The sequence below is a fragment of the Pongo pygmaeus genome, chromosome 22, assembly GCF_028885625.2.
Source record: "Pongo pygmaeus isolate AG05252 chromosome 22, NHGRI_mPonPyg2-v2.0_pri, whole genome shotgun sequence".
Classification (NCBI taxonomy): Eukaryota; Metazoa; Chordata; class Mammalia; order Primates; family Hominidae; genus Pongo; species Pongo pygmaeus.
Window position 1 is genome coordinate 25512665 of NC_072395.2, and position 26432 is coordinate 25539096.

Below are 26432 nucleotides of genomic sequence, written 5' to 3' on the forward strand. Positions count from 1 at the left end.
ATTCCAGCAGCGGAGGACCCCCTGCCACGGCGCTCTCTGGGCTACTGCTGCCCCACCGCGTCCTGCACTACAGCACAGCAGGACTGCCGTCCCACCGCGCACTAGACTGACGCACAGCAGGACCGGGGTCTCGTGCGTGATGGACTGCAGGACGAAGTGACCCCCTCCCCGCCGCGCGTTGGACTATGGCACAGGAGGACCACAACTCCCGCATGCCCTGGACCACTGCAGGACAGGTCCCCCACTGCGCCACGCCCTGGAATATGGCACCAGAGGACCCCCGTCCTGCCGCTCTGCGGACTCCACCACCGAAGACCCTCAACCCCCTGCGACCAGGACAAAGGCAAGCGAGGACGTGGCCTCACCGCCCCGTGGGCTATCGCATAGGAAAACCCCCACCCCACCCCCATCCCACGCCAGAGACTCTGACAAGAGAGGACCCCTGCCCCCTGCTCCCAGGACTACAGCAAGGCAGGAACCACACTCCTCCCAGGTCCTCACTATGGCAACTCTGGACCCCCGCCCTGGTACCCATGGACTAAGTCACTGAAGGACCGTGACCCCACCACGCGGTGAACTCCAGCATTGGAAGACCATTGCCTTGCTGCGGACTCAGGCACTGGACTATCGCAGGGCAGGATCCCTGTCCCGCCATGCCCTACATTATGGCACGGGAGGACCCAGCCTCACTGCGCTCTGGACTCCAGCACCGGAGGACTCCTACACGGAGGACTCCTGTTCTGCCACGTCCTGGACTCCTGCAGAAGAGAATCCCCGCCCCCCTGCACCCTGGATATAGCAAGGCAGGAATCCCGCCCTGTCGTGCTCTGGACTGTGGCACCTGAGGATCCACGCCCCAGTGCGCCCTGGACTGCTGCTCCGCGGGACTCCTGTTCTGCTGCACCCTGGACTATGGCATCAGAGGACCCAGCTCCCGGCGGCCTGGACTATGGCACCAGAGGACCCAACTCCTGGCAGTCTGGACTATGGCACCAGAGAACCCAGCCCCCCACTTCCTGAACTAAGGCACAGTAGGACCCCACGGCATCGTGTACTTCTGCTCAGGAGGACCCTCACAGGGCGGCGCACTGGACTAAGCTACTGAAGGAGCCCCACCCCTGCCTAACCCTGGACTAAGGCACTGGAGAACTCTTGCTCTGCAGAGCCACGGACTCGCACAAGAGAACCTCCGCCCAGCCGTGCCCTGGACTGTGGCACAGTAGGGCCCACACGGCTCCATAGACTCCTGTACTGGAGGAAGAGTAGTGACAAATGTCCAGGTTTACAATTTGAAAAGTAGCAATCAATGTGCCACAATAGATGGATTTGATGTAAAACTACAAATGCTGAAAACATTATGTGTAATTGCCTAGCCAGAACAATTACACAGGACAAAGACGTAAAAGAAATCCACATAGGGAAGGAAGAGGTAAGATTGTTTCTGTTTTTGAAAATATAATCTTAAGATAGAGAAAATCTTAAAGATTCCACCAAAATAAATGGTTAAAGCTGATGAAGAAATTCAATAAAGTTAATAGTTACAAAATCAACATACAAATATCATTATTGTTTCTATAAACTAATGACAAACTATTACCTGAAAAATAAATTAAGGCAATTCAATTTATAATAGAATCAAAACAGATATATAAATATATAAAGGACAGGAGTAAATTTAATCAAAAATGCAAAAGATTTACATACTGAATACTATAGCACATTGATGGAAAAAATTAAAATGGCATAAATAAATGGAGAAACATCCTTTATTGATGGATTCAAAAATTAGTATTGTAGAAGTGTCAATGCTACCCAAAGCAATCTACAGATTAAATGCAACCACAATCAAATTCCAATGTCATTCTTCACAGAAATAGAAAAATTACTGCTAAAATTTGTATGGAACCACAAAAGACCTGGACCAACCAAAGCAACCTTGAACAAAAAGAACAAAGCTGGAGTCATCAGACTACCAAACTATATTACAAAGCTATAGTAATTAAAACAGCATAGCAATGGCATAAAAACAGACACGTAAAACAGTACAAAGGGATATAGAACCTGTAAATAAATCCGTGTGTCTGTAGTCAATTGATTTTTTGATAAAATAACTAAAAATACACAATGAAGAAAGAAAAATATTTTCAATAAATGGTGTAGAAAAAACTGACTATCCACATACAGAAGAATAAAATTTGACTTTTATTTTGCTCTTTATACAAGCATCAAATCAAAATTAAAGTCTTAAATGTAAAACTACTACAAAGAAATATAGAAGAAGACTGTATGACATTGGCCTGAGCTATGATTTTCTGTAGATTATTCCAAAAGGCAACAAAAGCAAAAACACACAAATGAGATTGCATAAAAGTTAAAAGCTTTTCCACAGGAAAAGAAGCAATAATAGAATGAAGAGAACCCACAAATGGGATAATATTTTTAAACCATACTTCAGATAAGGGGCTCATATAATAATATATAAGTAACTCAACCGACTCAAAAATAAGAAAAAAACTATGCTTATTAAAAAAATAAGCAAAGAATCGGAATAGACATTTCCTACGTCATACAAAAAGCCAACAAGTACATGAAAAAATCATAAACATTCCTAATTATCAGAGAAATGCAAATCAAAGCCACAATGAGATATCACCTCACACATTTTATTAGGGCTATTATAAAAAAAGATGGAAGATAAGTGTTGATGAGGATGTGGAGAAAAAGAAACCCTGTACACTGTTGGTAGGAACGGAAATTAGTACAGCCATCTTGGAAAACAGTATGAAGCTTCCTTAATAAATTATAAATATATTTACTCTATGATGCATCAATCCCACTTCTGGATATGTGTTCAAGGGAATTTCAATCAGTATGTCAAAAAGAGACATCTGCAATTTCATGTTCATTGCAGCAATATTCATAATAGACATGAATTAGAAACAACCTAAGTGCTTATCAACTGAAGAATGGATAAAAATATGTGGAAAAATTGGAACCCTTCTACACCACTGGTGAGACTTTAAAATGTAAAACAGTCTGGCAGTTCTTCAAAAGGTTAAACATACAGTTATCACATGACCCAGCAATTCCACTCATATGCGTTTACCAGAAAGAAAATAAAACAAATGCTACACAAAAAGTAGTACACAAATGTTTATAGCAACAAAAAGTAGAAAACAACAGTAATGTTCATCAACTGAGGAGTGGATAAATAAAATGTGGTGTGTCTATAAAATAGAATCTTATATGGCAACAAAAGGGAAAAAAGTGTTAATGCATGCTCCAAAATGGATGAACATTAAAAATATGTTAAGCCAAAGAAGTAAGAAATGACTATGTGTTATTATGATTCCATTTATGTGAAATGTCCAGAATAGGCAAATTCATAGTCATAAATTAGATGAGTGTTCACCTAGACTCGGAGGGGTTTTAAAAAGGCTGGAGAAAACAGGGAAAGATTGCTAATGGGCGCAAGTCTCTTTTAAGGAGCATTAAAATGTTCTAAAATTATCTTATGATGATTATTTGTCCATCCAGTTAATATACTAAAAGAATTTGAAGTTTGTACTTTAAATGAGTGAATTACATAATGTATAAATTATATCTCAATAAAGTTGTGGAAAATTAAAAGTATATGTAGGATGCATAAAAAATACTACTTATCTTTATAAATGAATGAAATTTTGCCACTTGCAAAAACATGGATGAATTTAGAGGACATTATACTAAGTAAAATAAGCCAGACACAGAAAGACAAATATCTCATAATATCACTTATATGTGAAATCCAAAAATGTGCACTCATAGAAGTTAAGAGTAGAATGGTGGTTTATCAGAGGCTGAGCAGGGTGGGCGGTGGGGGTGGAAAAAGGGGAAATATTGAATGGGATAATGCTTCAGATAGGAGAAATACATTCTGGTGATATGGTACACAACAAAGTGACTGCAGTTACTCATAATGTAGTGCATATCTTAAAAGCGCTAAAATAGTACATTTTAAATGTTTCACCATAATGTAATAAATTTCTGAGGTGAAGGATATGTTATTTAGCCTAATTTGTCCATTTCACAATATTTACATGTATTGTACCACATTGTACCCCATATATACTTATTTATCAATAAAAACAAAATTTTCAAAAGTTAGAAAAACAGATGTGCTAGATCTTCATCTAAAGACATTTCTGAGAAAAATGTATGTTTTCTTTCAGAAGAAATTTACACTTAATAGATATTATGGTAACTAAAGTAGGCAGATAATTTTGGCCATCAGCTTATATTGTGGGATAATCTCTTTTTGCTGACCTTGTAAAGGCTTGTGGCATATTAACAAGTAGGAAAATTTTTATCATGATCAGGTAAAGGTTCTGCATGCTTCTGTTTTGAATAATATTTTCCCCTGAGAATCACAAAGTGTGAATGCCTTTTATTTCAGAGGTCTAGCCCTAAATGGTTTAGTCAATTACATCATGCATTCTGAAATAAGTACTGGTGCATTTGTGAAGGTACTATATATAATTGTGTTTTAAATTTAACCATCATGTAAGTCTACTTTTCTAGTTAAGAGTTTATATTTTATTGAGGCCATCCATATATATATAAGAGCTTTTCTGACAGTATAGCCATTAAATTTCAAAGATAAGTAAAGGAAAAATTTTGCTTTCATTTTTATTATTATTATTATTTTTCAAGGCTAGTCAAGTGAAGCAGTAGGAGTGGAGAAGGAACTGCTTTAATTTTTATATGTTGGTGTTACAGGCTATATGTGACAGGCTATATATTTGTCTGCTGAATTTTAGAAACAAAGTGAAATATTTATTTCATATTTCATTAGATTTAGGGATGATGATTACATTGAGGGACTGGGACTAGACTGAAGGCACCACATCATCAATCACTTGGAAACAAAATTTTGCCTATGTGTTATGTTATATTGACAAAAACTTTTATTGTGTCAGGCAATATAGCTCCCTATTGAAATATGTGAAAAATGTAGAGAAAAAAAGACAGTATTTGTTATCAAGGGATATTTAGGCCTGAGATGCATGACGCAAATATTCAAAACATACACTTTTTAAAAATTAGATTTAAAATGTAAATTGAAGCAGAGCATTTAGAAAAAGACATAATATCTACTATAAAAGTCCTGGGTTAGAAAAGTTAAAATACTAAATGAAAAAATAATGCTTCTTGGGTGGCTTGAAATCGAATATGAGACAAAAAATTACTCAGAAATTTTTCTAAGATTAAAAACATGTATACAGTTTCTTTGATATAAAATGAAATAAATGTCTGGATATAACTTTAATAGAATAGAATAGGGAGACAAGGGCAAAGAGCAGGTGTATGCAGAATGAAGTGAACATATTGCAACAATGAGAGGGACAGAGTTGAATGATTGCTCTTGGAGACAAGGGATTTTGATGTCTAAGTTAATGACAAATCTTTTGTTTGCAAGTTAAAAAAATGTAACTTAAACTTGGTGAAGGAATAAAGGGGTGGTTGGGGGGATGATTCTTTGTACACTAAACTTGTTTTAATGACTAATGAATTAATCATAAGTTCAAATGATTTTATGGAGGCCCTTTTTTATTTGATGTTTCTGGACTCCTTTTTTCTTTGTATTTGCTCCATTTTTACCTACTTGAACAATTTTTACCCTCGGAGTTTAAGAAACACTGTAACCAAATGTTCCAACATGATGTGATCCCTGAAAGCATTTGCAGCTGGGGGAGTAGGAGAAAAGGGGTTTCTCTTTCAACCGATGCATGTTAATCTGGGTGAAAACGCAGAAGTTTAAACATGGGCCTCCTTGGGTCACGTGGCTACCCCAGGACCAATCATTGCACCAGACATAGGAGATAATCTCAAAAGCCAGGCTGGAGTCAAGGTTCTCCAGTGGAGTTTCCACTTTAGAAATCAGTTTTGTCAGGCTTTGTGTTTGCATATTACAGACATGATAGCTGTCTATTCCACTTCTATTAGAGATGAAAACCTAACAGCATATGCCCATTCAAAGGATTTTACATTAATCTTCATAGCAGCTTTACTTGTAACAGCCAAAACCTGAAAACATTCCAAATGTCCATGGCAGGTGAATTTGTGACTTATAAACTTACTATGGTATATGTATATAATGAAATAATACTCCCTGGTAAGAATAGAACAATTGATAGATGTCGCAACATGAATAAATCTCAAAAATAGTGATGCTGAGTGATCAGAAAGTATACATACCCTATGATTTCATGTATTTGGAAATAAAAACTCACAGATAGCCACTGGAAGTGGATCAGTGGTTGCCTGTGGATGGGATGGGTATAGGCAGGAAAAAGTGAGTAGAAAAAACACAAGAAAACTTTGGTGGTAAAGGTAATGGATATGTTTGCTATTTTAATATGTTGCTGGTTTTATAGAGCTAGAAATGCCAAGAATTATCAAAATGTACAATTGAAGTATGTGCAGTTTATTCCATGTAAATAAACCTTTTAAAAATTAACCGATACAAATTGACTTACATGACCACAAAGCTCTTGAAAAACTCTCCTGTTTTCTCTCCTATTTTTATTCTTGCATGCCCTTATAGACTGTGTTAACACATTTCTCATCTTACTGTTCTTTTGTGTCTACATTTCTCCAGGTCAATATAACTATCACCATAATTTCTTGGTTTCTCTTTAGTTCATTAGTAATTATGAGTAATGTATTGAAATGTTAAAGATATGTTCATGCATTCAGAATCCTCTGCTCTTTGATCTATATAATAGTGAATTGTGCTATCAACAATTACACAGTATATTACTTTTTTTTTTTTTTTTTTTTTGAGACAGAGTTGCACTTGGTTACCCAGGCTGGAATGCAATGGCACATTCTGGGCTCACTGCAACCTCCACCTCCCAGGTTCAAGTGAGTTTCCTGCCTCCGCCTCTTGAGTAGCTGGGATTAAAGGCATCTGCCATCATCCCCGGCTAATTTTTGTATTTTTATTGGAGACAGGGTTTCACCATGTTGACCAGGCTTGTCTTGAACCTCTGACCTCAGGTGATCCGCCTGTCTTGGCCTCCCAAAGTGCTGGGATTATAAGCACGAGCCACCACGCCCAGCCAGAATATTGCTACTTTTGCAAATAGCTACAACTGACCCTGATCTGGACACATTGAGTTGATCATAGCTTTGTAAAAGAGGATAGCATTGCAAAACTACAAAATTAGACTAATAATAAATAACATAGAATGCTTTCAGTATAAGAAATAATATTATCCTAAGCAAAAATAAATAAATAAATAAAACTGGAGGAATTATATTTTCTGACTTCATATTACACTACAGAATTATAGTAACCAAAAGAGTATGGTACTGGCATAAAAACAGACCCATAGATCAATGAAACAGAATAGACAACCCAGGAACAAATCTACATACCTACAGTGAACTCATTTTTGACAAAGGTGCCAAGAACATACACTGGTGGGAAATGGTGTTGAAAAAACTGGATATCCATATGCATAAGAATGAAAACAGACTAGTATCTATCACCAAATACAACAGTAAAATCAAAGTTGTTTAAAGATGTAAAGCTAAGACCTCGAACTATGAAACTAGTACAAAAAAACTTTGGGGAACATCTCCAGGACATTGGTCTGGGCAAAAATATCTTGAGCAATACCCTGCAAGCAGACAACCAAAGCAAAAATGGACAAATGGATCACATTAAATTAAAAAGCTTCTGCACAGAAAATGATACAATCAACAAAGTTAAGAGATAATCCACAGAATGGGAGAAAATATTTGCAAACTGCTCATCTGACAAAGGATTAATAATCAGAATATATAAAAAGCTCAAACAACTCTTTAAGAAACAATCTAATAACCTGGTTAAAAAAAGGGGGGGCAAAAGATTTGAATAGATATTTCTCAAAAGAAGACCTACAAATGGCAAACAGGTATAAGAAAAGGTGCTCAATATCACCGATCATCAGAGAAATTCAAATCAAAACTACAACGAGATATCATCTCACCACAGTTTATACGACTTGTATGCAAAAGACAGGCAGTAACAAATGCTAGCAGGGATGCAGAGAAAAGGGAACTCTTGTACACTGCTCCTGGGAATGCAAATTAGTAAAACCACTAAGGTGAACAGTTTGGATGTTTCTCAGTAAACTAAAAGCAGAGCTACCATATGATCTAGCAATCCTACTGCTGGGTATATACCAAAAATAAAGGAAATCAGTATGTCAAATACATATCTGCACTCCCGTATTTGTTGCAGCACTGTTTACAATGCTAAGATTTGGAAGAAACCTTAGTGTCCATCAACAGATCAATGGATAAAGAAAATGTGGTACATATACACAATGGAGGACTATTCAGCCATAACAAAGAATAAGATCCAGTCATTGTCAGTAACATTGATGGAACATTATGGATCATTATGTTAAGTGAAATAAGCCAGGCACAGAAAGACTAATGTCACATGTTCTCACTAATTTGTGGAATCTAAAATCAAAACAAACTCATGGACATAGACAGTATAAGGATGGTTATCAGAGGCTGGGAAAGGTAGTGGCGGGGGGTTTGTGGGAAGGTGGGGATGGCTAATGGGTATAAAAATAGAGAGTTAATAAGACCTACTATTTGATAGCACAATAGGGTGACTATATTCAATAATAATTTAATTGTACATTTTGAAATAACTAAGACTGTAATTGAATTTTTTATAACTTGAAGGATAAATGCTCAAGGGGAGGGATACCCCATTCCCCATGATGTGCTTATTTCACATTGCATGCGTGTATCAAAACAACTCATGGACCCCACAGATACATACACATACTATGTACCCACAACATTTTTAAACACTCTAATACAATTTTTTAAATGGTACTTACTTTTTGTTACCTTCAAGTATTGTAAAATATATTCTATTATTTATGATAAGCCTTGTTTGAAAACAAATTTTAAAAACACTATTTAAAACCAAATAAGTGGACTAGGAGTAACTTGCATAAAAATGACAGAAATTGCTGCTACTTCTTCTAATTATTGAGATGGTATTTCTATATTTGTGAAATTATCTGTGATAGAAAATTGAATTGTTTCCAACATTATTATTTTTCATAATTAAACATGTTATATTGCTACTTCTTTAAAAGTAGCCTTTAAAATATTACCAATCTATTTCAAAGTCTACTTGCCAAAATATTAATCTATTCTTAAAAAAAGTAATTTATTTAATTACCTAACTTCCTCAAGCAATGTCATAATTTTCTCAAGCAATTATCTGATTTTCTCAAGCAGTTGATATTAGCAAGTTGTGCTAGCTGAGAATCATTGTCTACATATCAGATAAACCATCTGCCAGTCCTTTGAAGAAGACTTTATGAGACTTAGAGATTGTAGTCCAACCTGTACCACTGACTTTAAACACCAGATAATTGACACTCCATGTTGCCTGTAAGCCTATTTCACAGCAGGTGAGTGATGTTAATAGGTACTTCTTGGAGTGCTATTTTCCTTATAACCCTTAGATTAATTTAGATTGACTGAGTTCTGTGTCAGTGGAAATTGCCAGAATTACATCATTGTGCTTTGCATCTAGTTTCACTTTTCCAAAAGCCTACACAGATTTCAGATGTTTAGAAAATAGTTCTTGTTTTCCTTCTGGGTAATCTTTTTCGTGTCACCACTCTTGTCAGCATCTGCATTGGGCAAATTTCCTAGGACCTCCCTTCTGCCTCTTTTAAAATAAGAAAACAAAATCAATGTAGCGCAGCAAGCCAGGGAAAGTCTGCTTTGATTGACTTACGACCATAGTCACCCAGCAGTTCCTTCAGATGTGGCTTCCCAAGTCAGACACTGAGTCCACACCCTGTCCTCCTGCCTGCAGAAGTGGCTCTGAGACCTGTGTGAGGAGAAAATGGGGGGCTTTGGGCTTCAGCCCGAGGAGAATACGGTGGAGACGGAGGAGCCCCTGGGTGTCCGCAGGTTAACTGAAAACATGAGAGGACACAAGCATGGGACCAAGTCTGTCACTAACCTGGAAAGAACTCTGACCAAGCCGACTGGGCACTCTGTCTGCCCACCTGCCTTTGCCACCACGTGTGCGGGAATGCCTGGGGCACGACTGGGCCATCCCAGTGTTCTTATTTCTAGCCATTCCGAGGTTACCCCTCAGCAAAATGCCAGAGGCTGGCAGACACAGTGGAGCATCCTGCAGTAGGATCCGAAGCCGTGGAATCTCCAAAGGGCCACTTGACTGCGTCCCAGAAGCTCTAGCTCATGCTGGACGTTGCCCGGAAACCCCAGATCGTCTTTGGCAAGACCTCCCGGATTGTGATTTTGATTTGCATTTCTCTGATGGCCAGTGATGATGAACATTTTTTCATGTGTCTGTTGGCTGCATAAATGTCTTCTTTTGATAAGTGTCTGTTCATATCCTTCGCCCACTTTTTGATGTGATTGTTTGATTTTTTCTTGTACATTTGTTTAAGTTCTTTGTAGATTCTGGATATTAGCCCTTTGTCAGATGGGTAGATTGCAAAAATTTTCTCCCATTCTGTAAGTTGCCTGTTCACTCTAATGGTAGTTTCTTTTGCTGTGCAGAAGCTCTTTACTTTAATTAGATCCCATATGTCAATTTTGGCTTTTGTTGCCATTGCTTTTGGTGTTTTAGACATGAAGTCCTTGTCCATGCCTATGTCCTGAATGGTATTACCTAGGTTTTCTTCTAGGGTTTTTATGATTTTAGGTCTAACATTTAAGTCTTTAATCCATCTTGAAAAGTTAATAATAATAATAATGAAATATGGAGAAATTTAAAAAAAAAAAAAAAAGACCTCCCGGAGACCAGGAACTTGGTCGGTGCTCGCGGCCTGAGATCGAGCTCTGGGGAGCTTTCCTGTCCTTCTGCTTCTTCCTTGGCCGCCTTAGGGGGTGCGCCTCTCCGTGGGTCTCCCTGCGGGCGGCGCGGTGGTGCTCCTGGATGTCACCTCCAGGCGCTTTTGAGACTGCGACCGGCACCGGGCACCCGGCACCTGCGGATTGGCCTCCCCACGCCAGGCTCAGGGACCCCCAGCCCTCCGCGGTGCGGGCTGCAGGCGACCTCAACGTGGAGCTGCTGCCAGCGCCACAGGCCCCAGGGAGGCCTAGGATCTGTTTCCCGGCCCCAAGAAGGGCAGTTTTGGAAAGTTTTTGGCGTGATGGAAGGCGGTGCCCATCCGGGGCGGGGCTGAGAACTAGGCTGGCGCCGCTGCCTGGTAAGCGGGGACCAAGAGGCCCACGGCCTCCATCAGGAACCAGGTGCTTCTCCAAATCCCGGACTTCAAGGAGGAGCAACGGCGTCAAGCTGGCTGACACCAGGAACACCCAGAAGTCCCCGCTCCTGTCTGTCCTTCCGCACTCAGGAGCTGGGATGGCCGCAGGGACGCCATCCGCCCACAAACCGCTGGCGTTTGCTGACATGGTGCGCGGAGATGTGGTCCCCGAGGCCACTTTCGGCCAGGACGCCGGGATCTTATCAGCGGCAGCATCCCGCGCTGACACTCAGTACTGACTTTCCCCAGACATTGCTGGATTTTTTCCTTTTTAAAACAATTTTGCAGTGGGAGAACAAAAAAGGGCATCCTTAGCGCTTTTGCAAAATTCTCCTGGACCTGTTGTTCTATGGTGTTCACCTCTGCGTTTTACTGACCACTAATTGGCCAGAGCTCCTAAGGCCTATATGGGTCCCCCTGCCCCACCGGGCACTTTAGACACCCCTGAGGGACATTCGCGGCTCAGGCGGATAAAGGTCCTCAGGGGCCTGCTGCGAGGACATGCAGCCACTCGGCCGCCGCGTCTTCCTCCATTCCAGCCTGGAAATAGAGACCTTGCCCTCCACCCCACAGGCCTTCGTGACCTTGGGACCCACTCTTTAGAGGCCACGTGGGTTTCCACTGCCAAAGCAATGACACAGGAGATAAAAGAAATTCTTGGCCGGGCGCGGTGGCTCACGCCTCTAGTCCCAACACTTTGGGAGGCCAAGGTGGGCGGATCACGAGGTCAGGAGATGAAGACCATCCTGGCTAGCAAGGTGAAACCCCGTCTCTATTAAGAACACACAAAAAGTTGGCGGGTGCCTGTAGTCCCAGCTACTCGGGAGGCTGAGGCGGGAGAGTGGCGTGAACCCCGGAGGCGGAGCTTGCAGTGAGCGGAGATCGCGCCACTGCATTCCAGCCTGGGGGACAGAGCGAGACTCCGTCTCAGAAAAAAAAAAAATATTTTGCCTTCACTATATGCCCAAGTAATTTCTCGATTAGAGCCCAGAGTCGTGGGGCCCACACCGCCAGCTGACACATTAAAGTGTGGCAACCATGTGGTGGTGTCTCTGTGTGGCAGCGTGGTGGTGTGTCTGTGTGACAGTGTGTCCGCATTTCCGTGTGGTGGTGTATCCATGTGACAGTGTTTTTGTATCTGTGTCTGTGTGTCCTTGTGTCCAAATGGCAGTGTGTGTGGTAGTGTGACAGTGTGGCGGCGTGTCTGTGTGTGGCAGTGTCCATGTGGCAGTGTGTCTGTGTGTTTGTGTGTGTGATGGTGTGTCCATGTGACAGTGTAGTGATGTCTCTTGTGTGTCTGTGTGTCCCTGTGGTGGTCTGACGGTGTGTCCATGTGGTGATGTCTCCGTTTGTCTATTTGACAGTGTGGTGATGTCTCCGTGTGTCTGTGTGTCCCTGTTATAGTGTGGTAGTGTGTCTGTGTGGTGATTTCTCTGTATGTCTGTGTGTCCATCCATGTGACTATGCCAGTGTTTCCATGTGACGGTGTGTCCATGTGGTGATGTCTCCGTGTGTCCGTCTATTTGACAGTGTGGTGATGTCTCCGTGTGTCCCTGTGATAGTGTGGTAGTGTGTCTGTGTGGTGATTTCTCTGTATGTCTGTGTCCCCGTCCATGTGACTATGCCAGTGTGTCCATGTGACCGTGTGACGGTGTGTCCATGTGGTAATGTCTCCATGTGTCTGTACATGTGAGTCTGGTCGTGTGTCCATGTGGCGGTGTGTCCTTGTAACAATGGCGGTGTTCCCTCCCCGGCTTGCAGAGCTGGCATCTTTCCCTCTCAGCCCAGGACGCCTCAGGAGGCCCCAGCTTGAACATAAAATATTGATATTTTACACATTTGCACATAATTGGAATTTCGAAGCCATAATTTCAGATAGGGTAGTCTAGAATATAACAATATTGATGTAAGAAAGCCACAAGCAATGTTTATTTTCAATCAGATTTACTAAAAAATTTTATTGAACTGGTCAATTTTCTTTGCCAATATTACTGTATTCTTATTTCTAGCAATAGAAGTGTGAAAAAGCATCAAGGAAACTTAAGTTGCATTCTCATACAGACTGCATACAATAATTCTGAAAACAGCGGAAGTTATATATATCCCCCATAAGTAAAACATGAGTAACACAACAAAAGAAAAATTAATAGGACACAATTCAAATAATGGTGACCTGTTATTCTCATCTAGTTAAGTACTATTATTTTCTAACAGGAATTTGCTATTTAAAATATATTATCTGAGATGTCTATATATTTATATTTTGAGATGCTATACAAATTTTAGCCAATGACATAGAATTTTACAAATCAAGAAGCTTATTCTGGGGCCATTTCTTTTGACGTTTTCTCTAAACTACGCATTAATGATCCATAAATTATATTATCTACATTTACAGCATTTAAAATGTGTTCAGCATGAAATATTAGCTACAGGGGAAGCTAAATAAATTAAACATGGAATAAAGATTTGTCCTTAAATATAATTTACAAGAAGACTTTGATATTTGTTTTTCACAAGTGAAGCATTCTTATAAAGTATCATAACCTTTTTGGGGAAACTATGGGAAAAATGGAGAAACTGTGAAGGGTTTTAAGTCTCTTACCTGAAGCTACAGACTCCATAACCTCTCTTTACAGGGAGCTCCTGCAGCTCCTACAGAAATGAGTGGCTGAGATTCTTGATTACATAGCAGAGCTTCTCATCCAAACCCTTTCCCTTTTTAGTGTCTGTGTATCAGTATAAAAGTTCTATAAACTGTAGTTACTTATTTTAATCCCAAAGCACAGTAACAATATATTTCATCCTAGGGTTGGCAGTTTCTCTGAGTGTTTTGTTTAATTATCATGATTATATCTGCAGGATTCCAAAGAGCCTAAAAAGTAAAATATTTTTAAAAGGGGAAAGAGAGAAAGAGAAAGAAAATAAAATTAATAGCCCATTCTGTCACTGTTATTACACACCGGAATATGTTTCTGCTAATCTAATTAAAATCAGTGACATCATTTAACATTTATGTCTTCAACAAAAGTTTGGAATCCTGAAAAAGACATTTAATTTGCTAATAAATATATTTGAATTGAATTGAAATCCTTATGTATTACTTTAAATAAAGAACCCAAGATGAATTATGATGTAGAAAATTCTATCCCTCATTATCCAAAATCTAATAGTTAAATTGAACTTGTTAAATAATATTTTTGTCCAGGCATGAGGCTTACACCTGGAATCCCAATAGTTTGGGAGGCAAAGGCAGGTGGATTGCTTGAGCTGAGGAGTTGCAGACCAGGCTCGGCAACATGGTGAAACCCAATCTTTACCAAAAAAAAAAAATTTAGCCAGGCATAGTGGCTTGCCTGTAGTCCCAGCTACTCAGGAGGATGAGGTGGAAGGATCACCTGAGCCTGGGGAAGCTGGGGCTGCAGTAAGCCATGATTGTGCCACTGGACTCCAGCTTGGGCAACAGACTGAGACCCTGTCTCGAAAGAAGAAAGAAAGAAAGAAAAGAAAGAAAAAGAAGAAAGAAAGAGAGAGAGAGAGAGAGAAAGAAAAGAAAGAAAGAAAAAGAAAGAAAGAAAGAAAAAGAAAGAAAGAAAGAAAGAAAAGGAAGGAAGGAAGGAAGGAAGGAAGGAGAGAGAGAGGAAGGAAGGAAGGAAGGAAGGAAGGAAGGAAGGAAGGAAGGAAGGAAGGAAGGAAAATAATGGTTTTGGTGCCAATAATCTTTGTGGAATTTTGCTTTAATAAAATAGATTTAACTAAGTAGTGACATGATCTGCTTAAGTGTATTGACCCTAGCAATCAGAGGTCTCTGAATCCCCACAATGACTTGACAGTTACATTTGACATTGATTCTCCTATCATACCTACGGCATAGTCGGAATTTCAGAATTCCAACTTTCCCTATGCTATTTGAGCACATTGCTTAACATCTCTAAGACTCGATATTTTTACTCTTAAGATACTACTACTAATAGTACATAGTTTTTATGATATAATGTGTATCAAAAGCATTATACTTTCAGGCAGACAGCAATTTCTCTATAAATATTTGCTAATATTTTAGTACAAACAGGAAAATTGGATTATGATATTTATGACACTGTTGATCCTCCTTCTAGAAACATTTGTTTCTAAAACTTGTTTTCAAGTTAGAGCACTACTTTGTGTTCAAATTGAAAATACTATATGTTCAGATTTTTTAAAAAACAGTATTGCATGAATGTTTTAATAAAAATATTCCTAAATGAGCTTGAGCAAGCAGAACGGGGAGATAAATAAAATAAGGCTTTGTGGCATAGGAGACATTTGGTGGAAATCTTTCAGCTCAACTAAGATTTGAAAAAAAAAAGAGAATTTTTATAAAAAATGTAAAGGCAGGATTTACCCTGATGAGCTTGTGGAGAAAATACAAAAGTCTAACATAATTCAAAAGACACTAATCAATCAAAGTAGTTTTGAAGGAAATATCTTGAAGAGAGAGAACATAAAATGAAGATCAGGTATGTAATTATTTTAATAATCTATCCATGAGATAAAAAGCATTGGGTTTATTTGTCAAAAAGGGACAATAGTTTTAAGAACCATTCTTTGTTCAGCCTAAAGAGGATTTTACATTTTGAGCCAGTGACATATTGTGCTAAGTAGGATAATATCCTAATTTGTGTCTATATCAACAATTTTGTTCTCAATAAAAACACTTTATTCACACAACTGATGATCATCTGCATTTGATTTAGTGCTGAACTGTCAAAGGGGGGCTAATAAAAACAAAATATTAGAGTTGCAAGCGGCGTAAGTGGAAAATAATGATCATATTCAACTCATCATTACTGAAATAAGAAAACAAAGCAAAAAATAAATAAGAAAAAAATTGACTACATGAACATTTGCTTCTCTCCTAAGAAACAAAACTCTTAATTTGCTGTGGCAAAAAACCATCTGGGTCCATGAACCCACGCAAAAGTCTACTGTTTCTGGGAGATAAGAAGAAGCAAAACACATCAGCTTTCCGATAAGGTTAAGGAACCTCTCATACCATACCCTATCCCACCTGAGACCAGGCAGAGGATCACTGCTTCTGGGGGAGGGATGCAAGAAAAATACTTCTCCATCAGGAGAGGAACAAGGATTGTTTTGGGGCCCAGGATTTTGCACTAATGCAGAGTCGTGCTACTGTGGTAAAGGGTTGGAAAATCTCCATCCAGTGACCACAGACGAAGGTGCATTGTTCCTATGGAAGAAATAAAATAGTATGCCCTTATTGTGGGGTTGAAAACTTGCAATGATATAAATCAGTTTTCTACCACTGAGGTGGGAGGAGGGCAAGGTATTATTTCTTCCTCAAAAAACAACACAGATAAGAGACAGTTTGACTCCCACTAGAATAAGAATCAGGAAGTGCTAAAAATACCCCTTCTCTGAGTGTCCAGTGATGAAACTGGCTCAAAAATAACATGAATCATCCCTCTGCCCCCAACCTGAATTTTCTGCCTAGTCACACACACACACACACAAAATGATGTTCTACAGTTAGAGAGGAACAAAAAAGTGGAGCGAGACCCTCCTATGACATATGTGGTAAGGACTATGGAAAGATAACTGTGGAACAGGAGCATTGGCATATGCCCTCCAGAGCCTAAGGCCCCACACAAGGCACATGATATAGCAGCCTACTGCTGGAGAAATCTGTTACTTGGTTCACTGAATGTTTCAGACACCGCAGCAAAAACCAACCTTTGTTCCTGTCCACACTAACAGCATGACACAAACCAAAATGAAACAGAAATATAAAACAATCTCGACATAATTATCTCAGGATCTACTGTTTTTCTACATCTCATGATTTGCATTTTTTAGAAATTGGGAGACATATAAAAGCAAGTTAGAAATTTGAGTTATGGGTTATAATATTTTCAAAAGATAAAAAGTCAACAGAATCAAATTCAGAGACAATTCAGATGTTGGAACTAAATGCAACTAATTTAAAATAATAATGATATAAATGTTAAAGAATCTACTTAAAAAAAGACAACATGTATGGAAAAATGAGGAATTTCAGCAGAGATGAGAACAGTAAAAGGCAAAAGCTAGAAATAAGTGAAAGCATGAGAACAGAGATGAAGAATTACAACAGCAAGCTGATTAGCAGACTGGTCATCAGAGCTAAAGAAAGAAGCAGTAAATTTTATGCTAGGTCAATACAAATTATTTGAATGGTAGCACAAAGGGTGGAAAGAGAAAAACAAAATAAACCAATGAGCCAAGCAAACAAAATACTCCAGTGAATCGAAGAATTCTCTGGTAATATGAAATTGACTAAAATACAATTAATTGGAATCCCAGGAGAGTAAAAACAGAATGTAAGAGAAGACAAATTTGAAAATGATGACTAAGGAGACCAAATAACCTCAAAAAGATCCAAGAAAGATTAATACAAAATTTAAAGAACGCTAGAATAAACACACTAGTCAAACTGCTGAAAACCAACGATTAGCAAAAATCTTGAATTCAGTCACAGAAAAATAGGAACACTGTAGAGAGATAAAAAGAAACAGACATTACAGTGAACTGCTTGTCAGCAACTCTACAAGTCAGAAACCAATGACACAAAATTTTTAAATAACTGAAAAAAAGTCAACCCCCAATCTTATATCCATTAACTATATAGCGAAAATAACAATTAAATGAAGACATTTTCAGATTAACACTGGAAGAGTCCCTTGCTAACAGGTCGGCACTAAAATAAATGTCAAAATCATTTCTTGAGGCAAAAGGAATATGGAAGCAGATGAAAGTTGAAACTACACAAAGAAATAAAGAGTGCCAGAGAAGATATAAAGATATATAGCCCAATTATTTTCCATTGCTCTAAAGATAACTGTCTTTTTTTTTAAAAAAAAGAGTAACTTTATGTTATGGAATTCATAATATTTGAGACTATAATGCATGACATAAATAGTATAAAGGAGAGAGGAAACAGAAATATACATTTTAAGGTTTTTATACCATAGTTGGTATAATACAAATTATAGGTTACTATAATAAGCTAGAATAGGTATTGAAATCTCTAGAGAAACCATGAACATTTTCAAAAGATGGTACATGCATTAATATTTTCATAGAACTTCCAGCTTTTGTTTTTCTTCATTTAATTTTATTTATTTATTTATTTATTTATTTATTTTTGAGATGGAGTCTCACCCTGTTGCCCAGGCTGGAGTGCAATGGCCTGATCTCAGCTCACTGCAACCTCCACCTCCCAGGTTCCAATGATTCTCCTGCTTCAGCCTCCCAAGTAGCTGGGATTACAGGTGCCCACCACCACGCCTAATTAATTTTTGTATTTTTAGTAGAGATGGGGTTTCACCATGTTGGCCAGGCTTGTCTCAAACTCCTCACCTCGTGATCTGGCCCACCTCAGCTTCCCAAAGTGCGGGGATTACAGACTTGAGACACCGTGCTAGGCCCCAGCTTTTATTTTTTAAGGTGGTTGTTGTGTTATTACATGTGAAGTAAGGTTATTCTTAAATATCCATGTTTTGAGAATAATGACAAATTAATTTATCTCAGCCTAAATAACATTCTAATATTGAATATTTAAATATTTTTATTATTTTTACTTTTTAACAGAAGTCATTCTAACTGGTGTGAGATGGTATCTCATTGATGTTTTGTTTTGCATTCTCTAATGATTAGTGATCATATGCATGTGTTAATATGTTTGTTGGCCACATATGTGTTCTTTTGAAAACTGTCTGTTCATGTTCTTTGCCCGTTTTTTAATGGGGTTATTTTTTGCTTGTTGATTTGTCTAAGTCTCATAGATTCTGGATAATAGGCCTTTGCTGTATGCATAGTGTGTGAATATTTTCTTCCATTCTGTAGGCTGTCTGTTCAATCCCCCTTGAGAGTTTCTCATGCTGTGCAGAAGCAGCTCTTTAGTTTAATTAAATCACACTTGTCAATTTTCATTTTTCTGGCAATTGCTTTTGAGGACTTACCCATAAATTCATTGCCAAGTGCGATGTCCAGACGAATATTTCCTAGGTTTTCTTCCAGGATTTTTATAGTCAGAGGATGTAATCTTATGCCAACGGGTCTTAATAATCAAATGACTCCACAGTGAGAATCATTACTCTGAAAAATCAATTTTGTTATAATGATGGAAATTTAAATATTTGAAAGTAAAAACAGATGCCACCTTTTTGCTAGAACTCTACAAGGCAAATTGCTATAAGAGAGGCAGAGGAAACACAATATATATATATATCCAAAATATAATTTGCAGTGAAATAAATGAAAGCACTTTATAAATAAACTTACCCAATTTTACAAACTAACCTGTAAAGGGATTTCTACTAATTTTTCTATTGCCTGCACTGCCCTTTCTTCTTGATCTGATTTATATTTTTGTACTTCACCAATGTGTCTTCACCAATGTGTACTTTCCATATGTTTTTTAAGACTTAACATTACTTCTTCCAACATCTTTTTATCCTCTTCAAGTTTTTTATATTCCTGTTGTACTTTTTTCATAGATAATAACTCCTGTTGAATAACTTCTTTTTAGTCAAATAGACATATTTTGAAGATACAGCTTCCAGCTTTGCTGTAAGATCATCAAACTACATTAATAAAATAATATAGCTTGATAATGAAGTAGGCTGAGAATAATCTCATACAAAACCAATAACAAATTTTGAAATACATTTACTTGCAATAAAATGTTATCTATAATGTAGATTCTTTAAATGTTAACCCGTACTCAGAAATTCAAGAACAAAGTAAAAGCCACCATGAGTCACAAACATATATTCTTTACTCTCATCATCTTTGCCACACAACTTTTGCACTTGATCTTACTTTTATTTTTCTTATAATTTGTGTTTTTTCCTTCTTAAATGGCTCTAAGTTAACTCTTATTAGAAAGTTTCAAACCCCCTTCTCTCATCATAATGCCCCAAAATTTGTCAAAAAAAAGTTTCAGGGATATTATATTGAGTTATTTAGGCCAAAGTCAATAAATGGCTCTTAGAATAAGACTTTGAAAATAATGTAATACTCTACAATAGGCATGGTGTATCATGCATGTAATCCTAGCACTTTAGGAGGCTGTGGCAGAAAGATCCCTTGAGGTCAGGAATTTGAGATCAGCTAGAGCAACACAGTGATACCATAATCTCAACAACAACAAAAAAAAACATGTAAAAAAATTAGCCAGGCATGATGCCTTATGCTTGTAGATCCAACTAGTTGGGAGATTAAGGCAAAAGGATGGCTTGGACTCAGAGTTTAGGGCTGTGGTGAATTATGATCAAACCACTGCACTTCTGCCTCAATGACAAAGACCATATCTCAAAAAAACACAAAATAATCCTATAAATAAGTATTCTAATGCCACAAGCCTTTCCCTAGGCTGTAAATGTTTTATGCTAATTTGAATTGCATTTTAAAAAGTAATGATTCTTGAGGTAAAGGCCATAGAATACAGCACCGAGAAATAAATCCACATATTTACCTTACAAGAAATAAATCCACATTCTTGCGTTACAAGAGCTCCTGAAGGAAGCACTAAACATGGAAAGGAACAACCAATACCAGCCACTACAAAAACATATCAAATTGTAAAGACCATTGACACTATAAAAAAACTGCATTAACTAATGGGAAAAATAAAAAGCAACATCATGACAGGATAAATTTCACATGTAACAATACTAAACTTAAATGTAAATGGGCTAAATGCCCCAGTTAAAAGACACAGACTGGCAAGTTGGATAAAGAGTAAAGACCCATTGGTGTCCTGTATTCAGGATCCATCTCATGTGCAAAGACACACATAGGCTTAAAATGAAGGGATGGAGGAATATTTACCAAGCAAACGGAAAGCAAAAAAAAGCAGGGTTTGCAATCCTAGTCTCTGATAAAACAGACTTTAACTGAAAAAGATCAAGACAGACAAAGAAGGGCACTACAAAGCAGTGTCATCTGCTTTTCCTCAGACCTCTGCTCCATCAGCCATCAGGTGGCAGCCACTCAGGCTGTTGGAACCTGGCCATCCCTGCTTCTTTGAGTGGGTGAGGTTGGTGGCTGCTCCACCTGCTCCAGGCACACCCTTACAGAGGTGGCTGCTTGCTCTTTGAGCCAGCTTGGCCTTGCCTGGCATGAACAGGCCCTGGGGACCGACATGCTGCTCTGAGTGAGCTTGTCCTGACTTTGTCAAATTCTATGTCTGGCCTGGGCCACAGAAGCACGTGTCCCCTGGGTGGTAATATTGGCTGCTTTCTGGACTGGAACATAAAGTCCTCCACAAGACGACCTGTGGTCTGCCTCTTGGCAACAAAAAAGCCCGCAGTGTCATACGACCCATGAGGCATGGACTGAAGGCCCAAAGGCAGTGCACAGCCTGCTCCTGAGCCTGCTGCTCCTTTCCTCTATATGGCTCCATTTGTAGCACAGTTGTTGCACCAAGGCTTGTGCATTTTGGGCAAGGGCAAGGTGACTCAAAGTGCAACCAGCTATCTTTGCATGGATGTGCCAGCAGCAGGTGGACCAGCCACCAACCTCACACGCTGCCAGTCAGGCTAAAAATAAGCTCTTCTACCATAAAGGTAGGGCCACAGTGCCATCTGGTTTTCCTAAGGCCTCTGCTTCATCAGCCATTAGGTGGCACCCACTCGGGCTGTGGGAACCTGGATACCCCGGCTTCCTGGAGTGGGTGAGCTGGTGGCTGCTCCACCTGCTCTAGGCGCACCCTTGCAGAGGTGGCTGCTTGCTCTTTGAGCCAGCTTAGCCTTGCCTGGCATGCACAGATCCCAGCTATGGACACGCTACTCCAAGTGAGCTTGTCCTGTCTAGGGTCAAATTCTAAGTTTGGCCAGGGCCACAAAAGGCAGAGTCCCGAGGGTGGCAATCCTGGCTGCTTTCTGCACTTGAACATAAAGTCCTTCTCAAGACGGCCTGTGGTCTGCCTCTTGGCAACCAAGAAGCCCGCAGTGACATATGACCCTTGAGGCATGGACTGGAGCCCCCAAAGGCAGCATACACCTTGCTCCTGAGACTGTTGCTCCTTTCCTCTATATGGTTCCATTCGTAGCAAAGTAGTTGCACTGAGGCTTGTGCATGCTGGGCAAGGCTAAGAGGGCTCAAAGAGCAACCAGCCACCTCTGCAACGGTATGCCAGAAGCCGGTGGAACAGCCACCAACCTCACTAGCTGCAGGACATGGAACATCAGTTTTTCTACCATAAAGGTAGGGCCACAGGGCCATCTGCTTTTCCTAAGGCCTTTGCTCCATTAGCCATCAGGTGGCAGCCACTCGGGCTGTGGGAACCTGGTCATCCACTTCCTTGACTGGGTGAGGCTGGTGGCTGGTCCACCTCCTCCAGGCGCACCCCTGCAGAGGCGGCTGATTGCTCTCTGAGCCAGTTTGGCATTGCCTGGAATGCACAGGCCTGAGGTACTAACACGCTGCTCCAAGTGAGCTTGTCCTGCCTTGGCACAAATTCTAAGTCTGGCCAGGGCCACAGAAGGCCAAGTCCCCTGGATGGTAATCCTGGCTGCTTTCTGCAGTGGAACAGAAAGTCCTTCTCAAGATGGCCTGTGGTTGGCCTCTTGGCAACCAAGAATCGGGCAGTGCCACAGGAGCCCTGAGGCATGGATTGGAGCCCCGAAAGCAGCGCACACCCTGCTCCTCAGCCTGCTGCTTGTTTACTATCTGTGGCTCCATTTGTAGCACAGTTGTTGCACTGAAGCTTGTGCATGCCCAGCAAGGCCAAGCTGGCTCAAAGAGCAACCGGCCACCTCTGCAAGGGTGTGCCAGGAGCAGGTGCACCAGTTACCAACTAGCGGCCGGACATGGTACATTAGTTCTTCTACCCTAAAGGTGGGCCACAGTGCCATCTACTTTTCCTAAGGCCTCTGCTCCATCAGGGATTAGGTGGCAGCCAAGGCAGGACAAGCACACTCGGAGCAGTGTTAGTACCTGGGGCCTGTGCATGCCAGGGAGGCCAAGCTGGCTCAAAGACCAACGAGCCACCCCCGCAAGGTCTGGCCAGGGCTACAGAAGGCCCCCCGGATGGTAATCCTGGCTGCTTTCTGCATTTGAACATAAAGTCCTCCCCAAGATGGCCTGTGGTCTGCCTCTTGGCAACCAAGAAGCCTGCAGTGCCATGTGATGCCTGAGGCATGGACTGGAGCCCCAAAGGCAGGGTACGCCTTGCTCCTGAGCCTGCTGCTTGTTTCCTCTACATGGCTCCATTTGTAGGAAAGTTGTTGCACTGAAGCTTGTGCATGCCGGGCAAGGCCAAGCTGGCTCAAAGAGAAACCAGCCACCTCTGCAAGGGTGTGCCAGGAGCCAGTGTACCAGTCACCAATTAGCGTCCGGACCTGTACATCCCTTCTTCCACCCTAAAGGTAGAGCCACAGTGCCATCTGCTTTTCCTAAGGGCTCTGCTCCATCAGCAATAAGGTGGCAGACACTCAGGCTGTGGGAACCTGGCCAGCCCCACTTCCTTGAGTGGGTGAGGTGGTGGATGCTCCACCTGCTTGAGGCGCACCCTTGCAGAGGTGACTGGTTGCTCTTTGAGCCAACTTTGCCTTGCCTGGATGCATAGGCCCCAGCTACTGACACGCTGCTCTGAGTGAGCTTATCCTGCCTGGGCACAAATTCTAAGTCTGGCCAGGGCCACAGAAGGCCGAGTCCCCTGGATGGTAATCCTGGCTGCTTTCTGCCCTTGAACGTAAAGTCCTCCCCAAGACGGCCTGTGGTCTCGCCTCTTGGCAACCAAGAAGCCCGCAGTGCCATACAACCCGAGGCATGGACTGGAGCCCCAAAGGCAGCACACACCCTGCTCCTGAGCCTGCTGCTTGTTTCCTCTCTGTGGCTCCATTTGTAGCACAGTTGTTGCACTGAAGCTTGTGCATGCCGGGCAAGGCCAAGCTGGCTCAAAGAGCAACCAGCCACCTCTGCAAGGGTGTGCCAGGAGCAGGTGCACCAGTCACCAACTAGCAGCCAGACATGGACATCACTTCTTCTACCCTAAAGGTGGGCCACAGTGCCATCTGCTTTTCCTAAGGCCTCTGCTCCATCAGCAATTAGGTGGCAGCCAAGGCAGGACAAGCTCACTCGGAGCAGCGTGTTACTCCCTGGGGCCTGTGCATGCCAGGGAGGCCAAGCTGGCTCAAAGACCAACCAGCGACCTCTGCAAGGTCTGGTCAGGGCTACAGAAGTCCCCCCTGGATGGTAATCCTGGCTGCTTTCTGCACTTGAACATAAAGTCCTCCTTAAGATGGCCTGTGGTCTGCCTCTAGGCAACCAAGAAGCCCGCAGTGTTATATGACCCCTGAGACAAGGGCTGGAGCCCCAAAGGCAACGCACAACCTGCTCCTCAGCCTGCTTCTCGTTTCCTCTCTGTGGCTCCATTTGTAGCACAGTAGTTGCACTGAGGTTTGTGCATGCCGGGCAAGGCCAAGCTGGCTCAGAGCAACCAGCCACCTCTGAAAGGCTGGGCCAGGAGCAGGTGGACCAGCCACCAACCTCACTCACTGCCGGACATGGTACATCCGTTCTTCTACCCTAAATGCAGGGCCAAGAGGCAGACCACCGACCATCCTGAGGAGAACTTTATGTTCAAGTGCAGAAAGCAGGCAGGATTGTCACCCACGGGACTCGGCCTTCTGTGGTCCGCAGTGCCATATGAGCTCTGAGGCATGGACTGGTGCCATCTGCTTTATAGAAAAGTTAACTTAAGATCCATTAAAGAGTTAAACTTGCCATCTGATTTTCCTTAGGCCTCTGCTCTATCAGCCATCAGGTGGCAGCCACTCAGCCTGTTGTATCCTCGCCATCCCTGCTTCCTTGAGTGGGTGAGGTTGGTGGCTGGTCCAACTGGTCCAGGCGCACCCTTGCAGAGGTGGCTGGTTGCTCTTTGAGCCAGCTTGGCCTTGCCTGGCATTCACAGGCCCCAGGTACTAACACGCTGCTCAGAGTGAGCTTGTCCTGCCTTGGCACAAATTCTAAGTCTGGCCAGGGCCACAGAAGGCCAAGTCCCCTGGATGGTAATCCTGGCTGCTTTCTGCACTTGAACATAAAGTCCTCCTCAAGATAGCCTGTGGTCTGCCTCTTGGCAACCAAGAAGCCCGCAGTGCCACATGACGCCTGAGGCATAGACTGGAGCCCCAAAGGCAGGGCACACCCTGCTCCTGAGCCTGCTGCTCATTTCTATATGGCTCCATTTGTAGCACAGTTGTCGCACTGAGGCTTGTGCATGCCAGGCAAGGCCAAGCTGGCTCAAAGAGCAACCAGCCACCTCTGCAAGGGTGTGCCAGGAGCAGGCGCACCAGTCACCAACTAGCAGCCAGACATAGACACCACTTCTTCCTCCCTAAAGGTTGGGCCACAGTGCCATCTGCTTTTCCTAAGGCCTCTGCTCCATCAGCAATTAGGTGGCAGCCACTCAGGCTGTGGGAACCTGGCCATCCCCACTTCCTTCAGTGGGTGAGGTGGTGGATGCTCCGCCTGCTCTGGGCGCAGCCTTGCAGAGGTGGCTGGTTGCTCTTTGAGCCAGCTTGGCCTTGCCTGGCATGCATAGGTCCCAGCTACTGACACGCTGCACTGAGTGAGCTTGTCCTGCCTTGGCACAAATTCTAAGTCTGGCCAGGGCCACAGAAGGCCGAGTCCCCTGGATGGTAATCCTGGCTGCTTTCTGCCCTTGAAAGTCAAGTCCTCCTCAAGACGGCCTGTGGTCTGCCTCTTGGCAACCAAGAAGGCTGCAGTGACATACGACCCCTGAGACATGGATTGGAGCCCCAAAGGCAGGACACACCCTGCTCCTGAGCCTGCTGCTTGTTTCCTCTCTGTGGCTCCATTTGTAGCACAGTTGTTGCACTGAAACTTGTGCATGCCGGGGCAAGGCCAAGCTGGCTCAAAGAGCAACCAGCCACCTCTGCAAGGGTGTGCCAGGAGCAGGTGCACCAGTCACCAACTAGCAGCCAGACATGGACATCACTTCTTCCTCCCTAAAGGTAGGGCCACAGGGCCATCTGCTTTTCCTAAGGCGTCTGCTCTATCAGTCATCACGTGGCAGCCACTAGAGCTGTGGGAACCAGGCCATCTACT

At 41.8% G+C, this 26432-nt stretch overlaps 1 long non-coding RNA gene across 1 annotated transcript in view; it reads right to left on the reverse strand.

Moving 5' to 3' along the window:
- LOC129022337 (uncharacterized) overlaps positions 1 to 21406 on the reverse strand; it is a 34142-nt gene extending 12736 nt beyond the window's left edge. The window contains exons 1-2 of the long non-coding RNA XR_008496373.1: positions 19316 to 21406; positions 13921 to 14190 (exon numbers count right to left, since the gene is read on the reverse strand). This is a non-coding gene — a long non-coding RNA (uncharacterized LOC129022337). The remainder of the gene's footprint in view (positions 1 to 13920; positions 14191 to 19315) is intronic.
- Positions 21407 to 26432: the final 5026 nt, after the last annotated feature.